A 13807-nucleotide genomic window follows, 5' to 3' on the forward strand; every position below is an offset into this window, starting at 1 on the left:
GCCCATTGCTTGGGTCTAGGAAGAAGCCAACTGAAGTGACCATTGGCCTCAGGAAGAGGACGTGGAAGGCTTGGTAAGATGACTCATATGTTCCCCCCCACCCCTCCAGCTGTAGCTCCAAAGTAACAGCAGCCTAGTGGGAAAAGTAGAATTTTTTAGACCCAAATCCCATGTTTTGCTTCCTCTGGAGGATTTTCCCAGACCTCAGGCTGGGATTGGCTTCCATTCCCACCCTCCTCGACAAGGATGGGACCATAAACCCTTAGCTTCTCTGGGTATCTGCTTATGATAACATCCACAGTGAAGGGGGGAAGGAGGGAGACAGGGAGGGAGAGATGAGCAGGAGAAGCGGAGACCCCGACTAGGGCAGAGACGTGAACAAAGACAGAGGCCGAGGCCAAGATGGCCTGGGATGGAGGCCAAGCCTGGGGCTGAGACTGAGACAGAGACAGGCTGGAAGGCAGTTCCTGGGATATCGATTTAGATGCCAATCGATCCACAAACAGATATAAAGTGCCTACTATGTGTCAGGCACTAACTATGATGGGCGATGAGGATACAAAGACTGAAAGAAAACCAGTTCCTGCCCTCAAGGAGCTTCCATTCTATGATGACATAAATAAGGACCTGTGATTTAATTGGTATAGGGAACACCAGGGTGAGGAAACTCTTTGTACCAATACAGATTGACACCTTTTCTGCAGTTCAGGGACTTGCTCAGGGTACTGAGAAGTGGAGTGACTTGCCAGAGTCACAGCAGAATGGGTCAGAAGTGGATTTGGATCCAGTCCTTCATGACGTGGAGACCAGCTGTCTATCTCCTAAGCCAAACTGCCTCTTCGCGAAATAAACACAAGGTAATTTGGGCGGGAGCGGGGTGGAGGAGAAGGGAAAGGAACTAGCTGCTGTGGGGGGATCAGGAAAGTGTCCCTATAGAAGGGGGAACTTGGGAAGACGTTTCTAGGGAAAAGAGGGCTTTGTGGAGGTGGAGGAGAGGGAGGAGAGCATTCCAGGCAGGGGACTCAGCCACAACAAAGGGGTGGGGCAGTGTCATCTGTGAGAGACAGCAAGAAAGACAGTTTGACTGGACTGTGAAGTGTGGGAAGAGAAATGATGGATTGAAAGGGGAGGCTGGGGTCAAGTTGAGAAGGGATGGAAAAGCTGAACAGAGGAATTTGTGTTTTATCCTAGAGGCGATAGGAAGATGCTGGAATTTATAGCATGTAGGGGTGACACGGTCAGAGAGACAGATGGAAACAGAGAGACAGTGACAGAGATGAGGATAGGGCAGAAACTGGAAGAGATAGAGATGCAGACCAGCTGAGGCAGAGACAGAGACAGAGATTGGAAGAGATAGAAATATAGGTTGAAATAGAGTCTGAGAGAGTGACAGAGGCAAGACAGCGAGAGAGAGAGAGACAGAGAGAGAGAGAGAGAGAGAGAGACAGAGAGAGAGACAGAGAGAGAGAGAGACAGAGAGAGAGAGAGACAGAGAGAGAGAGGGGCAGAGACAGAGAGTCCGAGAGAGGCAGAGGCACAGACTGGAAAAAAAGATAGAGAAGCTAAAGTAGAGATTGGGATAAAGGCTTAGATGGAGACAGAGATTAGGACAGAGTCAAACTGCAGGACTAAATCTGGGGAGCTTTGTTGCGGAGTGGAAGGAGCAGGTCCCCCTTTACAGCCTGCTGACTTCCTCCCAACCCAACTGCATCCTTTTAAAGGCATCACTGTGGCCTCAATCCCAATCTTCCTAAACTGATTAAATCCGAATCTACTTCACCTCAAAGAGTCCCATCATTCAATCAAGGATGCAAGGCCACCCAAGATGGCAGGGGGCAGGTATGAGGATGGGGAGAGGAAAAAGATTGGACAGACCAAAGAAGGATGAGTCACACAGTATCCCCAGCCTTCAAACTGGTTGGAGCATCAGATGGGCTTCCCAGTGGTCCCACAGTCAAGAAAACGGTGACTTTTTTTTAAAAATTAGAAACTTAAGCAACTTAATGAAGAAGAAACAAGGACATTTCAATGTAAAAATTTTTTATTTGCTTTTTCAATCTTATTTTTATTAATAATTTTTTGTAGATGTAAAAGATGAAGAAAAGAAAGAGGGAAAAAAATCAGTTCTGCAAAACCCACCAACACCTCCCAAAGAGGGATCAGGTAGTACTGTCAGGCTCTGTAGATTTGTTGGTAAGTTTTGCTGAATTGTGTGTCCCCTCTTCTTCCCCAATCCCTTTATTTTTTGTTCTTTGTTCCAAGGGATGACTGTCAGGGGAGGGGAGGGATATTTTTTGGAAAGGAAGGGTATATAAAACCAAAAGGCAGAAATAACAGGGTTTTTAAAATATTCCGCGCCCATAGTCTCCCACCTCTGCAAAGACAAGAAGGAGGGACATTTTCTCAGTTCTTCTCCAAGGCAAAGCTTGGTCATTATACTTACATAGAGTTCAGTTTCATCTTTTCCATCAGGCATTTATTCAGCACCCAAAAGGTGCAGATGCTGCTATGAACTGAGACTGCAAAGACAAAAACCAGTTCCTGCCCTCAGGGAGCTTACATTCTCCTTCGGAGATACAGCACAAACACAGATAAGAGATCAAAAATAGCCTCACTTCTCATTATAGTTTTATTACATCGAACCCTGAGGGCATTTTGATCTTCTGGACAACCTCTAAAGAGTAAACAAATGGCACTAGACAGTCATACCTTAAACCTGAATCTTCTCCCTCATTCTCATTCCCTTGCAATCAAATCACATTCAACAAACATTGATTAAGCACCTACTATGTTCAAGGCATTATGGTAGTATACAACGTTGTTGTTTTCCAAAGGACATGATAGACCCTTCGAGGGTTTACATTCTACCTGGGAGAAAGGAGGAGTGAAATCCTTCAGGTAACAGGGAATGGATGATGCAAGATGGAGGTCAAGACAAAATGCTCTAGTAACCAGGAATGGATGATACAACATGGAAGTCAAGACAAAATACTCTAATAACCAGTAATGGATGACACAAGATTGAGGCCAAGACAAAATGTTCTAGCAATAGTTGAGGAGGGAGAGAACACTTGAGGGGGAAGGAGAGGGGGAAATCACGGAGGGCATCATGGAGGTGGTGTAGCCCAAGTTACCCCTTCAAAGAAGACAAAGCTTCCGAGCGTTGCATTGATCTAGAACAGGAGGAGTTCCTAATCTTTGTTGCTGTCATCTACTCCTTGAGCAGTTTGGTGAAATCTCTGGACACCTCAGATCACATTTTAAAACGAACAAAATGCATAGGATTATAAAGGAATCAATTATATTGAAATGCAGCTATTGAAATATTTTAAAAAGAAAGTTCACAGACCCCAGCTTAAGAACTCTAGGTCTTATGCCTCCGTGGGAGGCAGGAGAAGTCCCCAGGGTGAGCAGGACTCCAGGAGGGAGAGAAGAATTCTAGATACAGGAAGCAGGAGAGAGGAATTTCTCCATTCTGCAAAGGGCCAGGCTCTGTGCTAAGGGCAAGGCAAAATCACATCCCCAGCTCTCAGAGACCCCTCCATGTAATGGGGGAGATTGGCCTGTGGTCTCTTCAATGCATTGTGATGCCCTGAGTCCTGGAGCGGCCTGGGGCACTGAGAGGCGGTTTGCTCAGCCTCATTCTGTCAGCACGTGTCAATGGCATGACTTGACCCCTGGTCTTCCCAGCTTGGAGGTCGGCGCTCTATCCACTAGGAGACCTTACCCCATAGCGACTAGGAATAAAAAGACAAGGGTGCCTGCCCTCAGTGCGCTGACAGTCTGCTAGGAGTGGATCAGTCACATAGCTAAGTAAATCAACAACAGTAATTAGAGGGGACACTAACCATTGGGAGGAATAGGGGAGAATGGGTCTATGCGTGAGGATGTGCGTGTTATAAGTATGTGTAAATGGCTGTGTGGATTGATGGCTGAATCCAGACCCTCCAAGAGAGTTTCCTGTGAAAGGATGGAGCCCCACCAGGCACCTGAAACAAGCTAATCTACCAAACAGAGGGAGAGGGCAGGGCCTCATCCTGACAGGGGTCTCCAGTTGGTGTGAAGGTAAATGTTTAACAGCCATCTCTCTGCATACATGGAACACTTTTAAGTTTAATCTGCATTGTTAAAATTTTCTCCATCACTTTCTTAAGGCCAGATAATCAACAAAACAATAAATCAAGCCCTATTTGTAGGGTTTGCTGACATCCAAGGTGTAAATGCTCACACTGAAAATTTAACGATGGGCTCTCCAAGTTGGTCCTGGCTGGCTTCTGCACACCCCTGGCTCCCTCCCACCATCAACTGAGGAATGAATGAGCCCATTATGGTATATGAATGTCATGGAATGTGCTGTGACCAACTCAAGATGCACGATGCAACATATATTTTGGGACATGGCCAAGATGGGACTTCGCTTTGCTTGACTATGCATATTTGTTACAAGGGTTTTGTTTTGTTTTGTTTTTCCCAGTGGGGGTGGGGTGGGAAGAAGAATAAATAAAAATTTCAAAAACCAAAACCAAGGCTCCCCCTCCCCTGGCTCTCCTCCCTTCCTTTCCTCCACCCCCACTGGAGGCCAGAGAATAGACTATCTTCCTGAAAGTTCTACTTGTCCCTGGGGGAGTTAAAGATTCTCTCCTACTGCTCATCAAAGGAAGCAAAGATTGGAGCCTCCCTCAGAGCAAAAGTGTCTATTTCTGGGCAGTCATGGGACTGGACAGGGTGGGAGGAAGTGGCCTCCAAAGGCGGAGACCCGGGAGGGCTCAGGATGTCCTCGGACACCCAGAGGATTAGGTCCCAAGGTCCTGGAGGGAGCTGGTTCCTGAGAACCTTGGCTGAAAAATTCCTCTGCCAGGGGTAGGGCTGGGGGAATAGAAGCAGCATTTCTTGAGCCTGGGAGCAGGAAATAAGATATGAAAATGAAAGAGAGAAGCAGGGAAAAGATGAAGGAAAGAGATTGGGCAGCCTGTTCTCCCACTCTCTCCCGGTCGCTTCCTGCCCATCCACTGTGATGCCAAGTGTTTCACCTGTCAAGTGGTTCAACATTAGAAACCAATAGGATTTTATTTTTGTTTATATTTTATATTATTTTATAGTATGTGTTATATTATATTATATTATATTATATTAATTTTATTTCTTTATATTTTATATTCTTCCCCATCCATAAGGCTAATAAGTAAAATGTTCCACATTCTTCTAATTTACTTATGATATCTCCCTTTATATCTAGGTCATGTATCCATTTTTACCTTATCTTGGCAGTGTAAGATAATGGTCTATACCAGGTTTCTGCCAGACTGCTTTCCAATCTTCCCAGCAATTTTTACCAAATGTGAATTCTTACCTCCCAAAGCTTAAATCTTTACATTTATCCATCACAAGGTTACTATAATAATTTACTACAATGTAGTGTATACCTATTCTATTCCATTGATCCACCATTATATTTCTTAGCCGGTACCAGATTGTTTTGATGATTCCTGCCTTACAGTACAGTTTAAAATCTGGTCCTGCTAGACCACCTTCCTTTACATTTTTTTTCTTAATTAATTCGATATTCTTGACTTTTTGTTCTTCCAAATGAATTTTGTTATTATTTTTTCTGGCTCAATAAAATAATTTTTGCTAGTTTAATTGGGATGGCATTGAATAAGTAGATTAGTTTAGGTAGAATTATCATTTTTATGACATTGTTTCAGCCTACTCTTGAACAATTAATATTTCTCCAACTATTCAAATCTGACTTTATTTGTATAAAAATTGATTTATAATTATGTTCATGTAGTTCTGGGGTTTGTCTTAGTAGGTATACTTCTAGGTATTTTATATTGTCTATGGCTATTTTTAATAAAATATCTCTTACTATCTCTTCTTGCAGGGCTTTGGCAGTGATATAAAGAAATACTTATAAATTATGTGGGCTTATTTTACGCCCTGCTACTTTGCTAAAATTATTGTCCACTATTTTTTAAGTTGAACTCTTGGATTTTCCAAGTATTCCATCATATCTTCTGCAAAAAGAGAGAACTTTATTTCCTCATTGCCCATTCTGATTCCTTCAATATTTTTTTCTTCCCCTATTGCTATTGCTAGCATTTCTAGTACAAGGTTAAATAATAGTGGTGATAATGATCACTGTTATTTCACTCCTGATCTTATTGGGAAGACTTCTAGCTTATCCTCATTACAGATAATACTTGCTGATAGTTTTAGGGAGATGCTTCTCATCATTTTAAGAAAAAATCCATTTATTTCTACGGTTTTAAGTGTTTTTAATAGGAACGAGTGTTGCATTTTGTTAAAAGCTATTTCTGTTGATGCAGAGTGAAATGAGCAGAACCAGGAGAACACTGTACACAGTAACATCCACATTGTACAATGACTGACGTTGATAGACTTGGCTCTTCACAGCAATGCAAGGATCTAAGACCACTCCAAAAGATTCACCGTGGAAATTGCCATCCCCCATCCAGGGAAAGAAGGAAACATACTACCTGCTCTCCTCTTCCTTTGTTGTTTTGTTTTATTGCTTCATTCTCGTGGTTCCTCCCATTAGTTCTAATTCTTCTATACATTATGACTAATATGCTTAATAGGAATGTGTAAGTAGAGCCTATATCAGATTGCACACCATCTGGGGTAGGGAGAGAGGAGTGGGAAAGGGAGAAAATATAAAACTCAAAATCTTATGGAAGTGAATGTTGAAAACTAAAAATAAATCAATTATCAAAAAATAAAAAATAAAGGTATTTCTGCATTTATTGGTATAATCTTATAACTTTCAGTTTTGTTATTGATATAATCGATTATGTTAATAATTTTCCTTATATTGACTCAGTCCTGCATTCCTGGCACAAATCCCACTTGGTCACAATGTATAATACAATCTTTATGAAATATTGCTGTAGTCTCCTAGCTAGCATTTTATTTAGGATTTTTGCATCAATATTCATTAGTGAAATTGGTCTATAATTTTCTTTCTGTGTTTTAGTTCTTTCTTTAGTTTAGTTTAGGTATAAGCACCATATTTGTTTCATAAAAGGAGTTTGGTAGGACTGCTAATAATAAGTAACTATTATTCCAAATAATTTATTTAATATTGGTATAAGATGATCTTTAAATGTTTGGTAGACTTCTCTTATAAATCCACTTGGATCTGATGCTCCTTTCTTAGGAAGCTCATTTATGGCCAAGTCAATTAATTTTTTTAAAATAGGCTTATTTAGATATTCTATTTCCTCTTCTGTTAATCTGGGTAGTTTATAGTTTTGTAAATATTCTTTCATTTCACTTAAATTGTTAAATTTATTAGCATATAATTGGGCAAAATAACTCCTAATAATTGCTTTAATTTCATTTTCTTTACTGCCATATTCACCTTTTTAATTTTTGATGTTAGTGATTTTGTTTTCTTTCTTGTTTTTAATATCATATTAACCAATAGTTTATCTATTTTATTGGGTTTTTCATAAAACCAGCTCTTAGTTTTGTCTATTAATTCAATGGGATTTTTGTTTGTTTGTTTGTTTTTTAGGCAATTGGGATTAAGTGACTTGCCCAGGGTCCCACAGCTAGTAAGTGTCGAGTGTTTGGTCTGAGGCCGGATTTGAACTCAGGTCCACCTGACTTCAGGTCCAGTGCTCTATCCACTGCACCACCTAGCTGCCCCTCCACTGCACCACCTAGCTGCCCCCAATGGTTTTCTTACATTCAATTTTATTAATCTTACTTTTAATTTTCAGCATTTCCCATTTGGTATTTAGTTGGGGATTTGTTCTTTTTTAAGTGTTTTTTTTTTAATTGCATATGCAATTCATTCATCTGCTCTTTATTTTTTTGATGTAAGCATTTGAGGAAGCTAGGCGGTGCAGTGAATAGAGTGCCAGACTTGGAATCAGGAAGACCTGAGTTCAAATCTGGCCTCAGATGCTTACTTTACTAGCTGTGTGACCCTGGGCAAGTCACTTCATTCTGTTTACCTCAGTTTCTTCATCTGTCAAATGATCTAGAGAAGGAAATGGCAAACCACTCCAGGATCTTTGCCAAGAAAAACCCCAAATGGGTACATGGAGAGTCGTACACAACTAAAAACAACTGAACAACAAGAAGAAATATTTCAAGAAATAAATTTTCCCCTGATTATTGCTTTTGCTGCATCCCACAAGTTTTGGCATATTGTCACATTATTATCATTCTCTTTGATAAAATTATTTATTGTTTCTATGATTTGTCCTTTGAACCACTCATTCTTTAAGATCAGGTTATGTAGTCTCCAATTAATTTTTAATCTGTTTCCATAAACCTTTATTAAATGTCATTTTACTGCATTATGATCTGAAAAGGATGCATTTAATATTTTTGCTTTTCTGCATTTGATTATAAGGTTTTTATGGCCTCACATATGGTCAGTTTTTGTAAAGATGCCATGTACCACTGAGAAAAAGGTATATTCTATTCTATTCCTATTCAATTCTCTGCAGATGTCTTTCATATCTACCTTATCTAAAATTCTATTTGTCTCCTTGACTTCTTTCTCATTGATTTTTTAGTTAGATTATATGGTTCTGAGAGGGGTAGGTTGAAGTCCCCGCTATTATAGTTTTGCTATCTATTTCCACCTATAATTCATTTACCTTTTCTTTTATCAATGTGGATGCTATAGCATTTGAGGCATATATGTGTAGTATTGATATTACTTTATTACCTATGGTAACATAATGTAGCTTCCCTGCTCAGCTCTTTTAATTAAATATAGTTTAGCTTTAACTTTGTTTGAGATCATAATTGCTACCCCTGCTTTTTTTTTCAACCTCAACTGAAGTATTATAAATTCTGCACCAACCTTTTCTTTTTACTCTACGTGTGTCTCTCATGTTTAAATGTGTTTCTCGTGAACAACATATCAGATCCTGCATTTGGATCCATCCATCCCACTATCCGTTTCTGTTTTATGGGTGAGTTCATGCCATCCACATTCAAAATTATAATTACTAGTCGTGGATTTTCCTCCGTCCCATTTTTCCACACAGTTTATTGCTCTCTTTCTCTTTTTACCCCATCCCTCCTAAGAAGTCTAATTTACTTCTGAACCCTGCCTCCCTAATCCCTACACCCTTCTAAAGGTCCACCCTTGTCCTATCTCCTTACCTCTTAAATCTCTGTTACTTAAGAAGACTCTTATACCCAACTAGATGAATATGCTTTTCCCTCTTTAACCCTCTTCTGATGAGAATAAGATCCCTACGGCTCACTCTCCACCATCTGACCCTCCACTTCAAAAGTTCCTTCATTCACAATTCTTTTGAATGAGATAATTTGCTGCTTACCCAATTTTATTTTTTATGGTAGTTTTTATTTATTTTTTTTGTTTTCAACATTTATTTACACAAGATTTTGAGTTCCAAATTTTCACCCCATCTCGCCCCTCCCCCCACCCCAAGATGGCATGCATTCTGAATACCCCTTCCCCTAGTCTGCCTTTCCTTCTATCTCTTCCCCCCTTTCCCAATTTTATTTTTTAGGATCATTTCGTCATAATCAACTCAAACCCAAGCCTTCTATCTATGTATACTCTTTCTAACTACCCTAATAATGATAACATTCTTAAGAGTTACAAATATCATTTCCCATATAAGACAGTAAACAATTTAACCTTGTCAAATTTCTTGTGATTAGTCATTCATGTTAACCTTCTTACATTTCTCCTGATGCTTGTATTTGAAAGTCGAATTTTCTGTTCAGTTCTGATCTTTTCCTCAAGAATGTCTGAAAGTTTTGGATTCATTTTGATTCATAAATATTCATTTTTCCCTTGCAGATCACACACAGCTTTGCTGGGTAGGTTATTCTCGGTTGCAAATCTAGCGCCTTTGATTTTCGGAATATTGTATTTCAAGCCCTTTGGTCTGTTAATTAGAAACTGCTAAATCTTTTGTTATCCTGACTGTAGGCCCACAATATTTGAATTGCTTCTTTCTAGTTACTTGTAATATCTTCTCCTTGAACTGGGAGTTTTGAAACCTAGCTATAATATTCCTGTGAGTATTCATTCATTCTCTTTCAGGAGGTGATTCATGGATTTTTTTTTTCAATTTCTATTTTACCCTCTAGTTCTAAAATTTCAAGGCAATTTTCCTCAATAATTTCTTCAGGTATAATGTCTAGACTCTTTTTTATCGTGACTTTCAGGTAGTCCAATGATTCTTGAATTATTCTCCTCAATCAGTTTTTTTTTGGTGAGTTGTTTTTCCAGTGAGATGTTTCATGTTCTATTTTTTCATTCTTTTGATTTTTAAAAATTATTTCTTAATGTCTTTAAAGTCATTAGCTTCCCCTTGCCCAATTCTAATTTTTAAGGAGTTATTTTCTTTGTTAAGTTTTTGGATCTCTCTTTTTCTTCCAACTGATTGACTTTCTTTTCATAATTTTCTTGATTTTCTTGCATTTCCCTTATTTCTTTTCCCAATTTTTCCTCTACATCTCTTACTTGATTTTTAAAATTCTTTATAGGCTCTTCCAAGAATACTTTTTGTGCTTGTGATCATTTTACATTTTTCTTTGAAGCTTTACAAGTAGCTGTTTTGATTTCACTATCTTCTTCTGAGTTTGAATCCTGATCTTCTCTATCACAATAGTAACTATCTGTAGTCAGGTTCTTTTTCTGTTGTTTATTCATTTTAATAGCCTATTTCTTGTCTGTTAATTTTATGTTCAGGTTGGGCTCTGCTCCCAGGGTATGGAGAATAATGTCTCAGACTTCAGGTTTTTCTGTTGTTGTTTTCAGAGTTCTACCTGGGAGTCTTTAACTTTTTGGTTCTTCCAATGTGCTGTGATCCAAGGTCAGGTGTGGTCACTGTTCCTCCGTCTCACACCTTGGTTTATGAGTTACTTCAAGTACTCCTCTTCACCCCTGAACTTTGACCAGGGTTTCCTGCATATCACCACAAATGCTCTCACTCCCAACACACCACCAACCTCCATTCTCCAGCAGCAGCAAGCCACAGTTCATCTCTCTGCCCTAGAATTGAAACCAGGGACTCTACTCTCCTGCAAGTGACCACAACCAGTCTTCTCATCCCGGGACCAGAAGCAGGGCCCTGCCCCTCTGCAGTCCTCACTGGCATGTGCTCACTCCTCCTCACCCAGAGCCCCAGCTCAAGATTGCATTAGGTCAAACTTCCTGGGCCTTGAGTCCATTGCCAGCAGAGACCCCCCAGTCTTCCTCGATCAGCCACCAGACCCCCACCACTGTCTTCTGGTCAAAAGCTGCCACCAAGACTTGTTGCTTGTTGACTCAGAGGCTCTTATTCAGCCCACCACACAGGAAGGTCAGATTTCTTCCTAACATCCTCATCTTAGGCTAGACAACTGCTTTGCCTTGACTTTTTATTATTTCTGCCTCTCTGAAAATCAATTTGAAGCATTATTTTAAGTCATTTGGAGGGGAATTTGGAGAGCCAGGCAATTTTCTGCCTTATTCTACCACCTTCCCACAATCCTTTTTTCAACACCAAGCATTTATTAAGTGCCTACTGTGTACTAGGCACTGTGCTGAGCCCTGGGGGTACAAAAAGAGGCAAAAACAGTCCCTGCCCTCAAGGACTTTACATGTTAGTAGGGAATTGCATTCTAACGAGAGATTGCATTCTAATTTACAAACATGAAACTATGGACAGAACAGAGGAAAGTAATCTCATGAGTTGAAGATGCCAATCTATACTGGTAAAGAGAATCCTGTCACCAAGGAGTTCTCTACAGCAGAGGTATCAAACTCTCCACCCCCTGAATGAATCTGAACCAGATTAAAATGCAATTGAGAAATATTTAACAAAATAAATAAAAACACAACAGAGATTATGTTAATTTGTAGTTTTCCAAGTCAGGGATCTGTTTCTATTTGAGTCTGAGTCTGATACCCCTGCCCTACACCAATGAAATCACAGGTCCAGACCCCAACCAACCACTCCCCCGGTGCTCCCCACCCCCTTAAAAAAACACACTAACAAGAATACAGTTTGCAGAAGCAAACTTTGGCGATTCAAATATGCAAAATGACTTTTGCTTTGGTTTGAGAGCTAGCTGGGGGGCAGTAGACATTGCAATGGACTTAGAAGAAAAAGATCTGAGTCTGAGTTCTGAGCCTTCCACTAACTTGGCTCAGAGACCTTGTGGGTCTTTTAACATCTAGAAAATTAAGGGTAGGGTAGAATGGGACATGGAGCAGGGGAGAAGTGTTGGATGATCTTCACTATTTCTTTAGGCTTCCTAATGTTAGGCCTACTTTAGACCATAAGTGAAAGTTTAAAACAAAAACTGGTAAAGGGAAAAATTGATTTCTAAATGTTTATTAGCAAAAAAATTAATTTTTATACTGCTTTATAAAACATTAACTGATTCTCAGACGAACACAGTTACCAGCTTTGAATCCAACCAATTGTGCTATTGTCTAGCCCATATCTCTCCAAGAGCATGAAAACACAAGAGTTTTTGGCAAATGCTGTCCTGAAGTCTAGGTAAATCAAATCAATACCAGTCTATTAAAACTGCCAAAAAAGGGAAATGAAGTTAGTCTCGCATGAATTGTTCCTAATGAAGCCATGCTGGTTCTTCATGGTTACCAATTCCCTTTCCAAATACTCAGAAACCATCCCTTAAAATGTTATTTTGGTCCAGACCTGTGAATCTAATGTCAAGGGAAACTTCTGTAAGGATATTATCATATACTAAGGCAAGTTAGCACCCATTAGGCACCTTAAAGTGTTTAAATGACTTGTCCAGGGTCATATAACCAATATGTGTCAGAGATGGGATTTGAACCCATCTTCTTGGATAGAGGCCAAGAAGATTTTGCCAAGAAGAGAAGTTAGGTTCACCACACTAGTTTGAAAGCTTTATCTTGTTTCTTTTTCTGAAAAATATGATGTTTGCTTCATGCCCATTCTGGGTCACTTCTCATATTCTCCATGATTTTTCAAAGATCATTGGAGACAGTTCAATAACCATAAACTAGTCTAGTCATTTTGGAAATCAATTTGGAAATTTATTGTACATACTCTTTGATCCAGAAATACCACTATTAGGCCTATACAAGAAAGAAAGAAAGAAAGAAAGAGAATGAAGGAAAGAAGGAAGGAATGAAAGAAAGAAAGAGAGAGAGAGAGAGAAAGAAAGAAAAGAAGGAAGAAGGAAGGAAGGAAGGAAAGAAAAAAAGAAAGAAGAAAGGAAGGAAGGAAAGAAAGAAAGAAAGTGGGAGCAGCTAGGTGGCGCAGCGGATAGAGCCCCAGCCCTGGAGTCAGGAGGACCTGAGTTCAAATCCAGTCTCAGACCAGACACTTGACACTTACTAGCTGTGTGACCCTGGGCAAGTCACTTAACCCCAACTGCCTAAAAAAAAAAAAAAAAAGTAAAGAAAGGGAAGGAAGGAAAGAAGGAAGGAAGACACACACGCACACACACACATATACACACACACATATACACATACACACTCATGCATATACACATACACATATATAAATTATATTTACATATATATGCATATATATATATGGGGCGGGGGGGGGGGGGGAGAAGAACGGCCATGGAAATTTCTTGTATTTTTTTTATTTGTTATAAAAGGCTTTGGTTTTATTCTTTTTTTCTTTTTCAACAGGGGGGGGGGTAGAGAAAATGGCACCTTTTAGTTAATTGGAAAAAAATAAAATTTAATTTGAAAAAAAGACAGCCCAGTAATCTCACTTATCAGTTCTCAATACTTTTGGCTATAGTTTATTGGGGCCTGGTGGTTCAAACTCATTATGGA

This window comes from Vombatus ursinus, unplaced genomic scaffold (genome assembly GCF_900497805.2).
Source record: "Vombatus ursinus unplaced genomic scaffold, bare-nosed wombat genome assembly UNPS02014768.1, whole genome shotgun sequence".
NCBI lineage: Eukaryota > Metazoa > Chordata > Mammalia > Diprotodontia > Vombatidae > Vombatus > Vombatus ursinus.